This window comes from Bradysia coprophila (genome assembly GCF_014529535.1).
Source record: "Bradysia coprophila strain Holo2 chromosome X unlocalized genomic scaffold, BU_Bcop_v1 contig_173, whole genome shotgun sequence".
NCBI classification, from domain to species: domain Eukaryota; kingdom Metazoa; phylum Arthropoda; class Insecta; order Diptera; family Sciaridae; genus Bradysia; species Bradysia coprophila.
This window is the reverse complement of record NW_023503302.1, coordinates 1915780-1929040: the sequence shown is the minus strand read 5'-3', so window position 1 is coordinate 1929040 and position 13261 is coordinate 1915780. Positions and strand designations below refer to the sequence as shown.

At 32.8% G+C, this 13261-nt stretch overlaps 1 protein-coding gene across 3 annotated transcripts in view; it reads left to right on the top strand.

Annotated features, from left to right (window-relative positions):
• Positions 1–3188: 3188 nt before the first annotated feature.
• The window catches only part of LOC119068081 (teneurin-a), a 289470-nt gene continuing 279397 nt past the window's right edge, over positions 3189–13261 (top strand). For all 3 annotated transcript variants that reach the window (XM_037171490.1, XM_037171489.1, XM_037171488.1), the window contains exon 1: positions 3189–3635. The gene's annotated coding sequence lies outside the window, so the exon portion shown is untranslated. The remainder of the gene's footprint in view (positions 3636–13261) is intronic.

Sequence of the window (13261 nt, the reverse complement as noted above, 5' to 3'; positions counted from 1 at the left end):
AATGTGTAATATTTTTTTAACTTGAGTAAATCTAAATCGATTTTCAAAAACGTTTTGTTCGAAGGAGAACTGAATTCATCAGGTCAAGTTTTTAAATGGGCGTTATCAGCTCAATGGTCTGGGAGTAGTTCTCGAAAAACCGATATGCTCATTGTTTCTTTTCCTATGGAACACGATAACTAACTCAGCTAATTCAGCTAATTTTCTAGACCTGGTTTTCATTCAAAAAAGCATTTCCTCAAAAAAAAAAATTCCTGTTTTTCTGATTATGGTACTCGGGCATAATGTTACAATTCTTCCTTCGAGTGAAAATCAATAAATCAATATTAAGATAATAATATAACGAGTGAGCGCAGCGAATGAATATGTTAGAAAATAGCTGTAGCTCTAAAAGACAGCCACGTTAAGAGTTTCCTGGGTCACATCTTGGCTGACTCCAATATCTTTTTTAAGCATTTTTTCAGTATAGTCGACATTAAAAAATTTCGAATAGAAGGGAGAATATGATCGAATTTTTGAAGTAATAGTAGGAAAAGTAGACAAAAATTCCAACAGGTTTAATGGAAACTAATTACAAGATTCGCCTGTGGCGCATCGAAATTTTAACCTTGCTTGTGATCATTATTTCTTCCATCCTTCGATGAAATACATGCAAATGATGTAGGTCGACGAAGGAAGTGTATTGACTAAAAACCACATATTTGAGGAAATTATTCTATGCGAGGAAAATGTATTTCTCAGCATTTGTCCAAAATTTGAGGAACGGAAAGAAGCCTGACCCGTATTCAACCTGGTTTTATTTAAACATACAGTCTCGCAAGGTTAAAATACGACATGTTTCTGATTCGGGAGTTGTGGTTTGTAATTGAATTCACAAGAATTTCGTTTGACAAATGAAGATCTGGATTTCTGTTTTCTGAATTTTTATACTAAAATACCAAATCTAGATTTTCGTTTGTTTGACGAAATTTATATGGGATCTATTACAAACCCTTACGTCAGAAACATGTCAGATATTATTCTTCCGCGACATGCATTAGTTAACCTACATCTTTTCGTGAAGGTTTCAAGCCCTCTATTCAGGTTTATGATATGTACAGCTACAGGTCATGTCAAAGTATACTTTTAAAAAAAATCTCATCTCTCTCATCTCATATAAAGCCTTAGAATTTGTGGGTGGAATGGACTCAAATGACTTACAGACTTTTTCTAATGCGTAACTTTAGTGAAAATTAGAAAAAAAATGTCCGAAATGTTTGCAGAAAATGTCCGAAATTTTTATGAATTGTCCTAAATGTCCGAATTTCGGACAAGGCAAAATTTAGTGGGACGCCTGGGGAGGGACAAAATCGTAAGCGTACGCTTCAATAATTTTCTCCACTAATTTTTACGATGTCTAAAAATCATAATTTTTCGTGTGAGTAATTTCTGAATGGCGCCCGTGTTTTAAAATTTAGTCAAATTCAATTTAAAAATTGAACGTAAAGATGGCAGTTCAGATTTCATACTCATTTGACGGATCATTTGACGTCGTATATTGATCTTTTACCACTTGCAAAAAGTTTATGCATAGAAATTAGCACTGTCTCCTACAAAAACCAGTTTGTCTTTATTAATAGTGGAAAGCTGAATAAGGTGTCAGACTGACACTGTTAGTAATCGAGGTTCGGGCACACGTTGCTGGCACGAACTGTTTAATTCTTACAACCGGCAAGCACAATTTTTTTTTTTTTTTTTTTAATACTTTAAGTGATTAATGCAAAATCATTAGTTTTAAAATAAGTTTACAACATTATCCGAAGCTTGGCGATTTTTTTTTCTCGCCGCTATTATAAGGAGATAACATAGTCGCGCACAAAAGGTTAAGTAGAAAAGCGAAATATGAAAATAGAATACTATGGGAATACTTTGAAGAAAGAAACCGTCACCCGTGTTAGGCAACACGTAAAGAAAACATTCTATTAAAATTGTTTCACTCAAGGCAGAAAGACTAAATTCTGGCAGAGATTTTTCTCGACTTGAACCAAATATTAAGCTTTCAGGATATAAACCGATTCGAATTCAATAAAAAAATCTGAATGTCTTAAAATTCAGTTTTCTTAAACTATTATATACGACGAATGAATTAAGTGGTTAAATTAATCAGCTCAAATTACGTGTGTTCTTAGATAGCATCAATTCGTTGTCACATTAAATCATCCGCACACAATATAAATGCAGAATGACAATTTTATTAGACACCAGAGCACTTTTTATAAAGCCAATTGAGCGGAAATTAACGACAATAACTTTTGCTTGTACTTGTACTGTCCATACAGTATAGTGTATATATGGTCAAGTGAACCTACTTAAGTGTACACCACATATAGCTGCAAATCGTAACAGAACAATATAATTCTATCGTTGCTATGTGTGATGCATCGTCATGTGTCGCATAACGAGACGTACAATAGGTATCACGAAAAATCACTTCAAACCGAATCACCCTATCCAACTAATTGAAATACAAGTAGAATAAGCACACCATTGCTGAGTTTTATTTTATTTTTACAAAAAATCAACAGGTTAACGTACAGTGGAATTAGATGTCGTAGCTTTTCACTCACTCAATATAAGTGTAAAGCGAATAAAGTGCTCCGCATTGAGCTTTTTCCCTAATGCTGTTTCGGTAGGTGAATTTTATACTACATCGTAAAATTATCGTCACGGCTTCGTTGTTGAATTCGTTGTCGGCATAACGGTTCGTCAATGTGTCGGTATAGATGGAACCGAATATGCGTAGCTTTTGAACATCCTTCTGATAAACGAAAATTTTTGAGTCAAACAATGGGATTTTCCTTAGATACTCTTCAGTTTGTACGTTGGTCGGTATACGAACGGTTTGTTTATATTTAAAAGCGAAATAATATTCAGTGAAAGTTTGTTTTAACAGAATTGTTTGATAGAACTGAACTGACTTTTGAGAATGAGAGAATTTTTTTAAAAAAATCAAAACATTTTTTTAGATACAAATTAGCCAATTGCTTGAAATACGAATATTTTTGAAACAGAGAAAAATAAATTGAAACGAAAAACTGTAAATTTGTGATTGTTTTTTAAAGCATAGTGGAAAAAAGTTTCTAAAAATAAATACAAAAAAAAACATTTTTAAATATTAAATAAAATCAAACTTCCGTACACTATATTATATTCTTCTTGCCCATAAATAAATATAGCAACGTGCTTATCGAAATTGTGCTCTCTATTTTTTGTCGTCCTGTCGCAGTATACTATAAAATATGCATGGAAAGCTTTTGACAAGTTATCTATCTATGTTCCATAAAAAATTGTGTTGTTTTTTATGCGATTAAGTTTTCATTTTTAAAAGATATACTAGAAATATATGGAAGTGAGAGGCATAAATTAATCAGGCGTATTTTTTTTTGGTTTGGTGTGAGTTACAATTTTTTCTGTTTTTTAATTTTTTTGGTGCACTGCAGTTCATTGGATATATCGGATATAAAAAGCCATATTTTGGATATTTTTTGGATTACAGTGTTGTTTTGGATATATAATAAAATTTCACATTCTGGATTTTGTTTGTCATTTATATATATCTCCATACTACGACACACAGTGCGATTCTATTTTAATGGGTAAGATTGTTTATATTGATTAATTTGGTAAATCTATTTTTGTGTACGATGCGTGTCGAATGTAATAACAAGAATATATTTATAGACGACAGACATAAAAGTGGTGTAATAAAGTTATCACAACTTCTAACCACATTTCGTACTATATGTGTAGTCTGTTTTAAAAAAAAGGATTGGGCGTATTGAAAGCTCACGGAAAACTTTCCCAACTCGTTTTTTTCTTCTACTTCTCTCTCTATGTGTATTTCTATTGTATTTCGATGTGTAGATGAATTTGTTTTGGAAACAGCTGTATTTATTTTGATTTGTGTCGATCGTTTATCGTTAATGTGCCATGTGTTTCTGATTTCTGAACGGTTTTTTTTTTAAATTAATTGGTTCATTTATTATGAATGAATTCTGATTTCTGAACGAAAGACTTAGGTCATTGTCATTGTCAATCAAATGTATGGCTATAGATTAATGTCTGTCTGCTTACGTTTTCGATTTGTATAAAAGGTTGATCGAATGTGAGAAACAAATATTATGAGCGAATCATTTACGTGATATTCGTGCTTAATTACGATAAAACCGAATGGAATTTGATTGAATTTGCTGTGTTTTGATTTGGTGTGATTTTCTTTTCGATGTTCGCATTGTATATACGGTGGCGTAAAGAATTCGATGATTTTTTTTTTGTTGATTTTTTTTTCGACTTCTTCAACTTCAGACAATTAATAACTATCACGGAGTATTACAGTCGTTAAAATAAAATTTTCTCTAACATGTGAGACTAGAGTCGGGTCAAACGTGGTCAATGACCGTTGGTCATGCTTTAGAGAATTATCGAAGATGTTGACTTTCGTCTGAGCATTTGTTAAAAATTAAATGTAGCCGATGATCAGATAGACTGAAGTCGGCGTTGTCAAATCGATTCCTTTTATACGACTATTTACGTTAATATCAGAAAATTACTTGACCATTTTTCAAAACGTCTACTTGAAGTCTCAAGGAAATGAATCAGGAGGAAAGGAAGCAGGTAAAATTTGGAATACATAAATTTGTAGACTCTGTGACTTCTGTGACCGTCGCTATAAAAAATAATTGACTACGGCACTACGGCGAAAATTAGTCGAAGTGAAGAACTGCTAACCCGTTGATTTCTCTTTGAAAGTCAAAAATGCATTTTTGATTAAGTTTAAAAAAATATATTTTCCATCTTGCATTCGGCAACTTACAACGATCATATACACATGGTTGAAATTTGCATATTTTATCTTCTAACAATAGCGGGGACGTATCGTCTAACGATTATGTTTAATATAAAACCTGTTTCAATGCCAAGCGAAAACAAATGGTTACCAATTGACTATTGTAATTTTAACAACTCGTGTCACATCTGTGTCCGTGCACAGATTTCTTTATAAGAAAATATATTCCTTTAGGAAGTTTGACCCCAATACGACCAAAATTGCCCACAATGTGCCCCCAACAGTATAGAGTGCTTAAGTGAAATAGATGGCGAAACCACAACTTATTGTTCGATCTCGGGGTCTGCTGTCAGATTCTTTTGTATTATCGATGACAGCAGACCCCGAGTTGAGTTTTCCTCTCGCTCTACTTAAACACCATATACAGTCGTGATAAATAGAAGTATGGTGGAACTGCTCCATATAACAATTTTATAACTTCAGAGGCATACCGTAGAACAATGTTGAGTTGAGAATATGTTTTACGTCGATTAAAAATGACGTGTCTGAACTCCAATTTTCCATTCTGAATACCATTTTGACACAACACAACATAAATTTCGATTAAAATAATTTCCCTATTCAAAGTGATTTGGAGCAAAATTTAAGTGAACCTTTCACAAATTTCCAATTGTTCCAATTATTTTTCTCAGACCCGTCTTTATATTGATTCAATCATGGCACGTACCATTCTATAACCGATTAGGAGCATAAGCTTTGAACTAAACACAAACGGAAATAAAATACCGGGACTATGAATAAGAATAATATCACAACAGAAACTAAAGGTTAAATTGGAAAATACATATCACAGTCACAGAAACACTAATCTCTCATTCGTTTTGCACGTCATAATTAAAAATTTCCAACAAAATGGCATCGCAACGGTACCTAAAATAGTTTGAAATTAAAACTGTTTGGTCTATAATCTGCACGTTGTACACGTTCGTAAACTGATTATTCTATCTAAAATATTCTCACTTCACATTGGCAACATACAAATCCTATTTCGAGTATAACATCGACCATAATGATAAGCGAAGGCAAAAGAGTTACATTTTCAGAATGTAATGATTGTAACAACGAATTTCCACTTCGGTTTACAGTTTAAGCTCTCCCTCAATCGTTATTTCACCCAAAAAAAAGACATAAAGAAATTGATGCCCATCTTGAGATCTGTTTAGTTACCCGGTAGGAATGATATCTCACTCAATTATTGGATTTAAATTTCTTTGGCAAAACGTTCAGCAGGGAGCCAAAATTCAAATTCCACCACTCCATTCTGGGTAATCTGTGTTGTTTGAGGATTGTAAGCTGGTATATATTATTATGCCTTCGTAATTTTGCTATGGGAATATTTTGAAAAAAGCACACCGTTGTCTATGAAATGTAACAAACAGTGTCGGATTTTAAATTCTGTTCATCGTACGAAATAAATTTTTAAAATATTTAAATGTCGGGTAGATTTGTGTACGACGGTATACAACCTTTTAAAAAGAAAGGATAAAACTTATTTATTTTCATGTTTCATCTTCATGCATATAGATGTGATGTGTAAATATATGTAGGGTAAGGTGTGATTGATAAATAAATAAAATAAACGAAAAAGCTTGTTTCGTCTTTGTACACCATCATCGGCAATGCCAATCACTTATATTTTCAAGAAAAAAAATTGCGAAAAAGAACGCACAAACGAAAAAATTGATTCGGCGGTTTTTATTGGAAAAACAACCTTTGCAAAATTTACCATAAAAATGTAGAAAATATCAGAAACCTTTGACAAATACTGCAAACAAATTACCAAAACTTTCCAGACGGGAGACATTTTATTGGTAAATATTCTGTTCGTTTCAATATTTATTACTTCCACACAAAATCTTTAAATTCGTCTCGTTTATGGCATTTTGTATTTATATGTACGTGCACGTGTATGTGTACGACGAACTTAAGTGAAAAGATAAATATTTTTCCAATAGAATACTGACAACATATATAAACGAAAAAAGAATTTAAAATAAATATTTCTGCTAGATAAGGTGTACAATGAAATATATATTTGATAGAAATCAACGAAATCAACGAACTTATGCGCACTCACCTTCTCTCTTTGGGTTACAACAATTTTTAGTGTCTGTATGGTGGAAAACTGTAGAGACATTTTTCTAAAGATTTTTCTGGCAGCAAAAAGAAAGATTTTTTTCACTTCAATATGAAAATGGTAGCAAATAATTCCAATGAAAATTACTTTTTCTTTTCCAAGATTTCTCTATCAGATTACCTATTTTAATTGATTAAACTATTCAAAATGAACTATGAAATTGCATACAATTCAAACAAGAACAAAGGGAGGGGAAAGAAGTTGTAAAAAAATATCTATACCATTTTACCATCATGAAGCGATGAAACATTATTATTTATGAAATGAATAAGAAATGAAATGGTTAAAACGTTCGCAACCAATTAAACGAGGAAACGAAACGTATAGAAATAGACGGGAATTAATGACGAACGGTCTTTGAGAGTATACGGACGTTCTACTTAATACGTTACCGATTTTATCTAATTTTCGCTTCGATTCGCTCGTCAAACGACAACGGCAGATATTGGGATATTTTAACCGAATTTGTAATCGAACGGAGTTAACAAAGGATTTGACTTGCACGACTTGCTGCAATTCTTCCTTTTGAAACATAACAATGAGTATTATGTGACCACAGTATTGAACTACTTGACTAATTATAATTTTTTGAATAACCAAATGTCGCCTTTTTGCACAGGTTGTGGTAGGAGAAAAACTTTGTTTTGTGGAAGAGTTAATAGAAAATCAGATATTTTCGAACATTGACTGAGAAAAAGATGAATCTCTCAAGTATCGTTTAGCATTTATAAAGGGCACAAACTAATACCTCGTTGAATAATAGCAACTTACTTGTACTGTAAAAGGCATTTTTTTTTTGAAGTAGAAATGTGTGGGCAGCCTGAAACACAAGGTTAACCACAGATAGTGAACATTAGACGATTTTATCATATAAAGTCTTTGGGCAAATTGTTAATTTTTCGGGCGGGCATTTAAAGTGGGCAAAAAAAATTGTGTGTGTCCACCCATGTCTAACTAAAAGTGAAAATATCGGTACAGAACAGGGATCTTCTTTAACATCCTTTTTAGGAAAACTCTCACAAAATGAATTAATCGAGCCGTAATTTATTAACATGGATGTTAGAAGTCTCTTATTTAATTCATAGTATTATCGCACTTCACTCATCCTTAAAAGACCATCTAGTGTGTCACAACACACCTAACAACATATTGAACATAATGAGTTAATCGTCCTACCTAAAAGCTTACGAATGTACTTATCTCATTTGTACAACTGTGAGTAAGAAGTCGTACATTATGCCAACCGCGAGAACGTTTCACATTAGGGTGTCAAAGAAATAGAAGAATTGAAGGAGTAAGGAGAAAGAATTATCGTCTCGGTTATCACTATATCGTTGTACCCAAAAATGACGTTTCTGTTATTATTTTAAATTGTTAACAACAACCTCAAAACCAGTACATTTAATCGCTCAAAACCGGCAGATCTAATCCTAATTCGTTTTTCGTTGGAAAAACTTTCCAGTTTTTTTCCTCTTCAGAATGTGAAAATGTGTATAAAACGTTGAACGTAAAGCTCTATTATATGTTACCAACATCGCAGCAAAATTTGCATACAATTTGCATGCTAAAATGGCATACGGTTCACTATTCTGATATCTTCGTCATGTAAGAAATGATTCGAAAGAAATTTTGTTTTCGTATTTGGCTACATTTTATGCTGTGGTACTTTTTATCGCGCTAATTTAGCATTTCGATAGACTATTGTTAGTTGATAGGTTGTTATCTAATTTATAGTTGAACGACTAAATTAACAAGCAAGTGAACACATAGAGACGTACTTTGAGCTAATGATCTTCTCAACTTTTGTCGTTTCGTCGTCCTCTCTCCGCAATATTCGTCGCAACAAATAGAATTAATTTACAAAGTGTCTAACCGTTAGGGAAAAAATGATTGACGGAGGTTACGAAAAAATTGATAAATGAAGTGATCACAATAGAAGTTTGAAAGAAATGAAAAGTAGAAAAATCAAAAAAAAAAGTACATTAACTTACAAAGCCTTTACGTTCCATGGTATCGGCTGTCCATTCTTTCTATATTTCCATTCCATCGCCAACGCCCCTATTTTTTCTCTAACCGATTCTATTGAAAAGTTTAACAGTAACAAGTCACACATAACTCAAAGAAAAACATTTTCATCTTTTATACTTTCTGTAAAGCCCCAAACACAATAAATTGTAAAGAATGGTGTCATCATGCCCATCTAATTTCCTCTAAACACCAGTGAAACCGGGTAAAATACGCGACACATTAACGAGACCAATCTTCCATAATTATAATTACCATTAAATTCAAGCAGATATTATTCTGTCTCTGATAAGAGACTGTATCGCCAGCAAACACTTTCTCTATTAATGTCGCCACCATAACCGAAATAACAATTTCCGTGAAAATGTCATTAATAACAAAATATAGAATGAAAGACGCCTGATATACAGCACGCCTTTTTAATACACCCACTTGAACAAAAGAAAATTTTAATTTATATTCTAATTTTGTTGTATAATGCACAATTTTTTTTTCTCGCCTGAACATTGCTTTGTATACAGTGCTATGATTGTGTATTGAAATAGTGTTGTTCAGTTTCTTTATGTTCGACAAAAAAAACTTTAATCTGTGAACTAAGTAATTTATTTTCGCAAGTATTTTAATGAGACTCTCCTTCTTTCTCTATGATTTCTTTCTCGTAAGCTATTCGAATTAACTCAATCACAGACGACTCTGCTACGTCTTTTAATCCAACTATTTTCAGCAGACTGAAACAAAATCTTTTACTTCATTAGTGTTAACATATTTTCCATTTTATAACGTCAATCAAGAGAGTCCTCATCGCTTATTTTTGTCGACGCTGCACATAACATATGACAAAGTAAGAATATCCCCTAACAGACCCCCTAACATTATCTCAATTATTAAATTTCAGTAAAGGACGATTTGAAAGGATGTACATTGCATGCCCGAAGTGACTTAGAGGCGGACGAAAATTAAAAAAAAAAAAACTTACTTAATGTTCATCGACGACAGAGGCACTTCACTCATATAAGTAGTATGAAATATTTGGTCTAATTGGTCGTCACGTCTAACACAACAAGTGTTTTCACAATTTGTTCGTCTAAATGTAAGACAGATATATACGCAATGTAATGCATTCGTATTTCGGTTACGTCATACGAGTCATTGAATGTGTCCATCGTTGCAACACACCGCAACTACACCAAACTATGAAGCTTGAGTGAACTTTATGACGTTACCAATGCGATAGAAAAATTCCATGTGGAATTGTCGGACACAAGAATCGAACCCGTTACATTTTAGTGGAAGACTAGTACGTAACCACTGACTGATTAAATTCTCTTGAAAGTGTGAACTCTGTTTATTAAATTAATAGACTTCTAGCCATCGTCCAGATGCAAATTTTATTTTCATGTCGTTCTATATGCTCTGCTGACAATAAATTTGGATAAAACATAACCGCCCGGATGTATATTGTCTGGTGTAACCAAGGTGACGTTACGAATTTATTCAGGCTGAATGATGTTGAAGGCTTGATTGAATTAAAACGCATTAACATTTTCCAACTTTACTACCCCAACTTTGCGTTGTTTCACAAAAGCCAATGAAATTTCCAATCCTGCTTTCGTGAATTTAGCTTATTCAGTGCTCATTGTAACACATTGAAATCTATTATTTTCATATCTGCTGGGCGCAATATGGACCAGAAAACACGCTTCAGGCGACAAAACAGAGCTTATTTTTCCTAGTTCCACCGATATAGCCGTGTTATTGTACAGTGTACACACATAACATCAATTTTCGATTTCAATTTTAATTTTCTGCAATGCCAACATTATACCGGACGCAAAATTCTCGTTTAAGTTGCTTGGTTACATTCGGATCAACAAAAAAAAAATCATGTCGAAATTGGCATTTGAATTTGATCCCATGTTATTTCCGAGATGAATATCATGCCAGATGAAAATGTTTTTGTTAAACTTGCAATCTCCGTATTATAAAAGGACGACGAAATATAAAAATATAATTTCGAAACAGATATAAAAACAAGATTTTTACAAAAGCCTCCACTGAAAAATAGCTCGTGTAGCGTCCTTTCATGTAACAGAACTCATAAAAATTTCTAATAAAATATCGTTCACAACGGAGAATTGGTGCGAACATTATTTTTCTTGCAGTATATAACACCAAATGTAGAGAATATTTTAGATGAAAAATCTTGAGTAAATAGCTCGAAGTATTTATGTGTGCTATACTTTTTCTTTTTGCCATGGTACCGACATGTATGGCCATCTCGAGGAACGGGAAGCGTACAGTTTTATATCTGTATGTATAAAAAAAAGGTTTCACTTTACAGGATGGTGTTATGGTGTTTTTCCTGTTTCGTAACAAATATCAGATCATACGACCCATATCCTTGTAAACCGTATTATAAACTCACACTTAAAAAAAGTGCAATAAAAATCTTTATGCTTAACATTCTTTATATATTTTATTAACGAAAAATCCTCCACTCTCTCTCGCATCTAACTCACGATTCTCGTATACATTTTTTATATATACATATAACTCAACATCCACAAGTGATACCAAGTCGAATATTTTATTTGCACAAGAGTTTTATCTACAAAATTAAATTCCAAAAATTAAATTTATCTTTTCGTTTGGAGAGCTTCTAAATCATCTGTTGGAAGAATACGCGTATTTCCTGAATACTTGCCTAAATTGCAATTTTTCTCAGCATTTTTTTTTCATAAATACAAGAGAAATTATTTCTTTCTTTTTTTTTGAGACGACGAATGTTCACGTTTGTCTATTTCGTAAAACGGCGCATAACTTTTTTTTTCGCGTACGGGAGGTAAGTTATTTCTAGCTGTGAATTTTAGAAATGAAGTAAAATTAAATTTGCATAAATTTACACGACGATGGGAAAATATTCAAAAGTATAATTCAAATTTGACTTTTGAAAGTAATTATTTAAATTATTTTTTCTTCGTTAAAGATTAAAGACTTATTGAAATTGTGAATTTTCCTGTTTCGAAGAAATAAGTCACATTTTTCATTCATGGAAATTTTCTGCACTTGTATGCATTATGGCACCAGCGCGACGTTGAGAAAGAGTTACTGTATACGATATGCTAATTCTGACTCATTTTTAGTTAATACAACTCCGTTTACCCATATACACTACCGTGTAATGGATTTGTATAAATGTTCTACAAAACTGGGGTTGTAAATTTGTACAGTCAGAGGCAATAAAATTTCAGCATGAATTTGCTTCAGTTGATTTTCAACTGATCCACCCACACCCAATCACAACTGTTTATACTAATACGGTTGAAGCTGCTATACGAACACGCGTGGCTATCACCGTATACAGGTGTATAAGCAATTTTGATTGTTTGTGTGTAACAGCTGTAATGGATTTCTTGTTTTTAGATCGTTTGTTTAATTGTGTACAAAGCTCGGGATAAAGAAGAAAATTCATGTTTACTCGACTTCGCCTCGAATCAACAAAATATTCTCACATGAACTCGACTTTTCATCTTATAATCCCTAGTTTCGACTACAGAAATGAGTTTCAAATTTCAAGGGAGGTTCGATTTCAGTTTTTTTTTATATAATGATGTACTGAACAAAGTAGTTTAAGAGCAATCTACACTCCGACTCACTATGAAATAGTTACTCATACAACCGAGTGATAAATGCTTTTTTAGGCACTAGATGTGTAGATTGTCACTCGAGACCGTAGGCCGAGTCTGACAACACACATCTAGGCACACGAAGCATGTATCATCGAGTTGTATACAAAAAATTTCTCAATAAAAGCAACGGAAAGTCCTACTTTTCGTCACTTGTTGTGAAAATACATGTAGTCTACGCAAAGTTCAAAAAATATAACAAAAAAACACAAATTTTAGGAGTTTTATCGGAGTACTCCACATTGGGGGTAAACATTCCATATGAAGGAGAAACGCATTTCACCATCGTGGCAATAATGTATCCCGTCGTATAAAAGGGCATGTTTTACGTGAATCATAACATGTTTTACAGTTTAATGTTTCCTGCATATATAAAATGCATGCGGCGCTCCTAGATAGCATGGATATTTGTGACTAAAAACTTCAATTCGAATATCAGGAAAATTCAATGCTACCGTATATTCAGACATTATTTAAGTCAAAGTTTTAAAAGAACAAAATTGTCACAAGAAAAAAATGCTGACATGA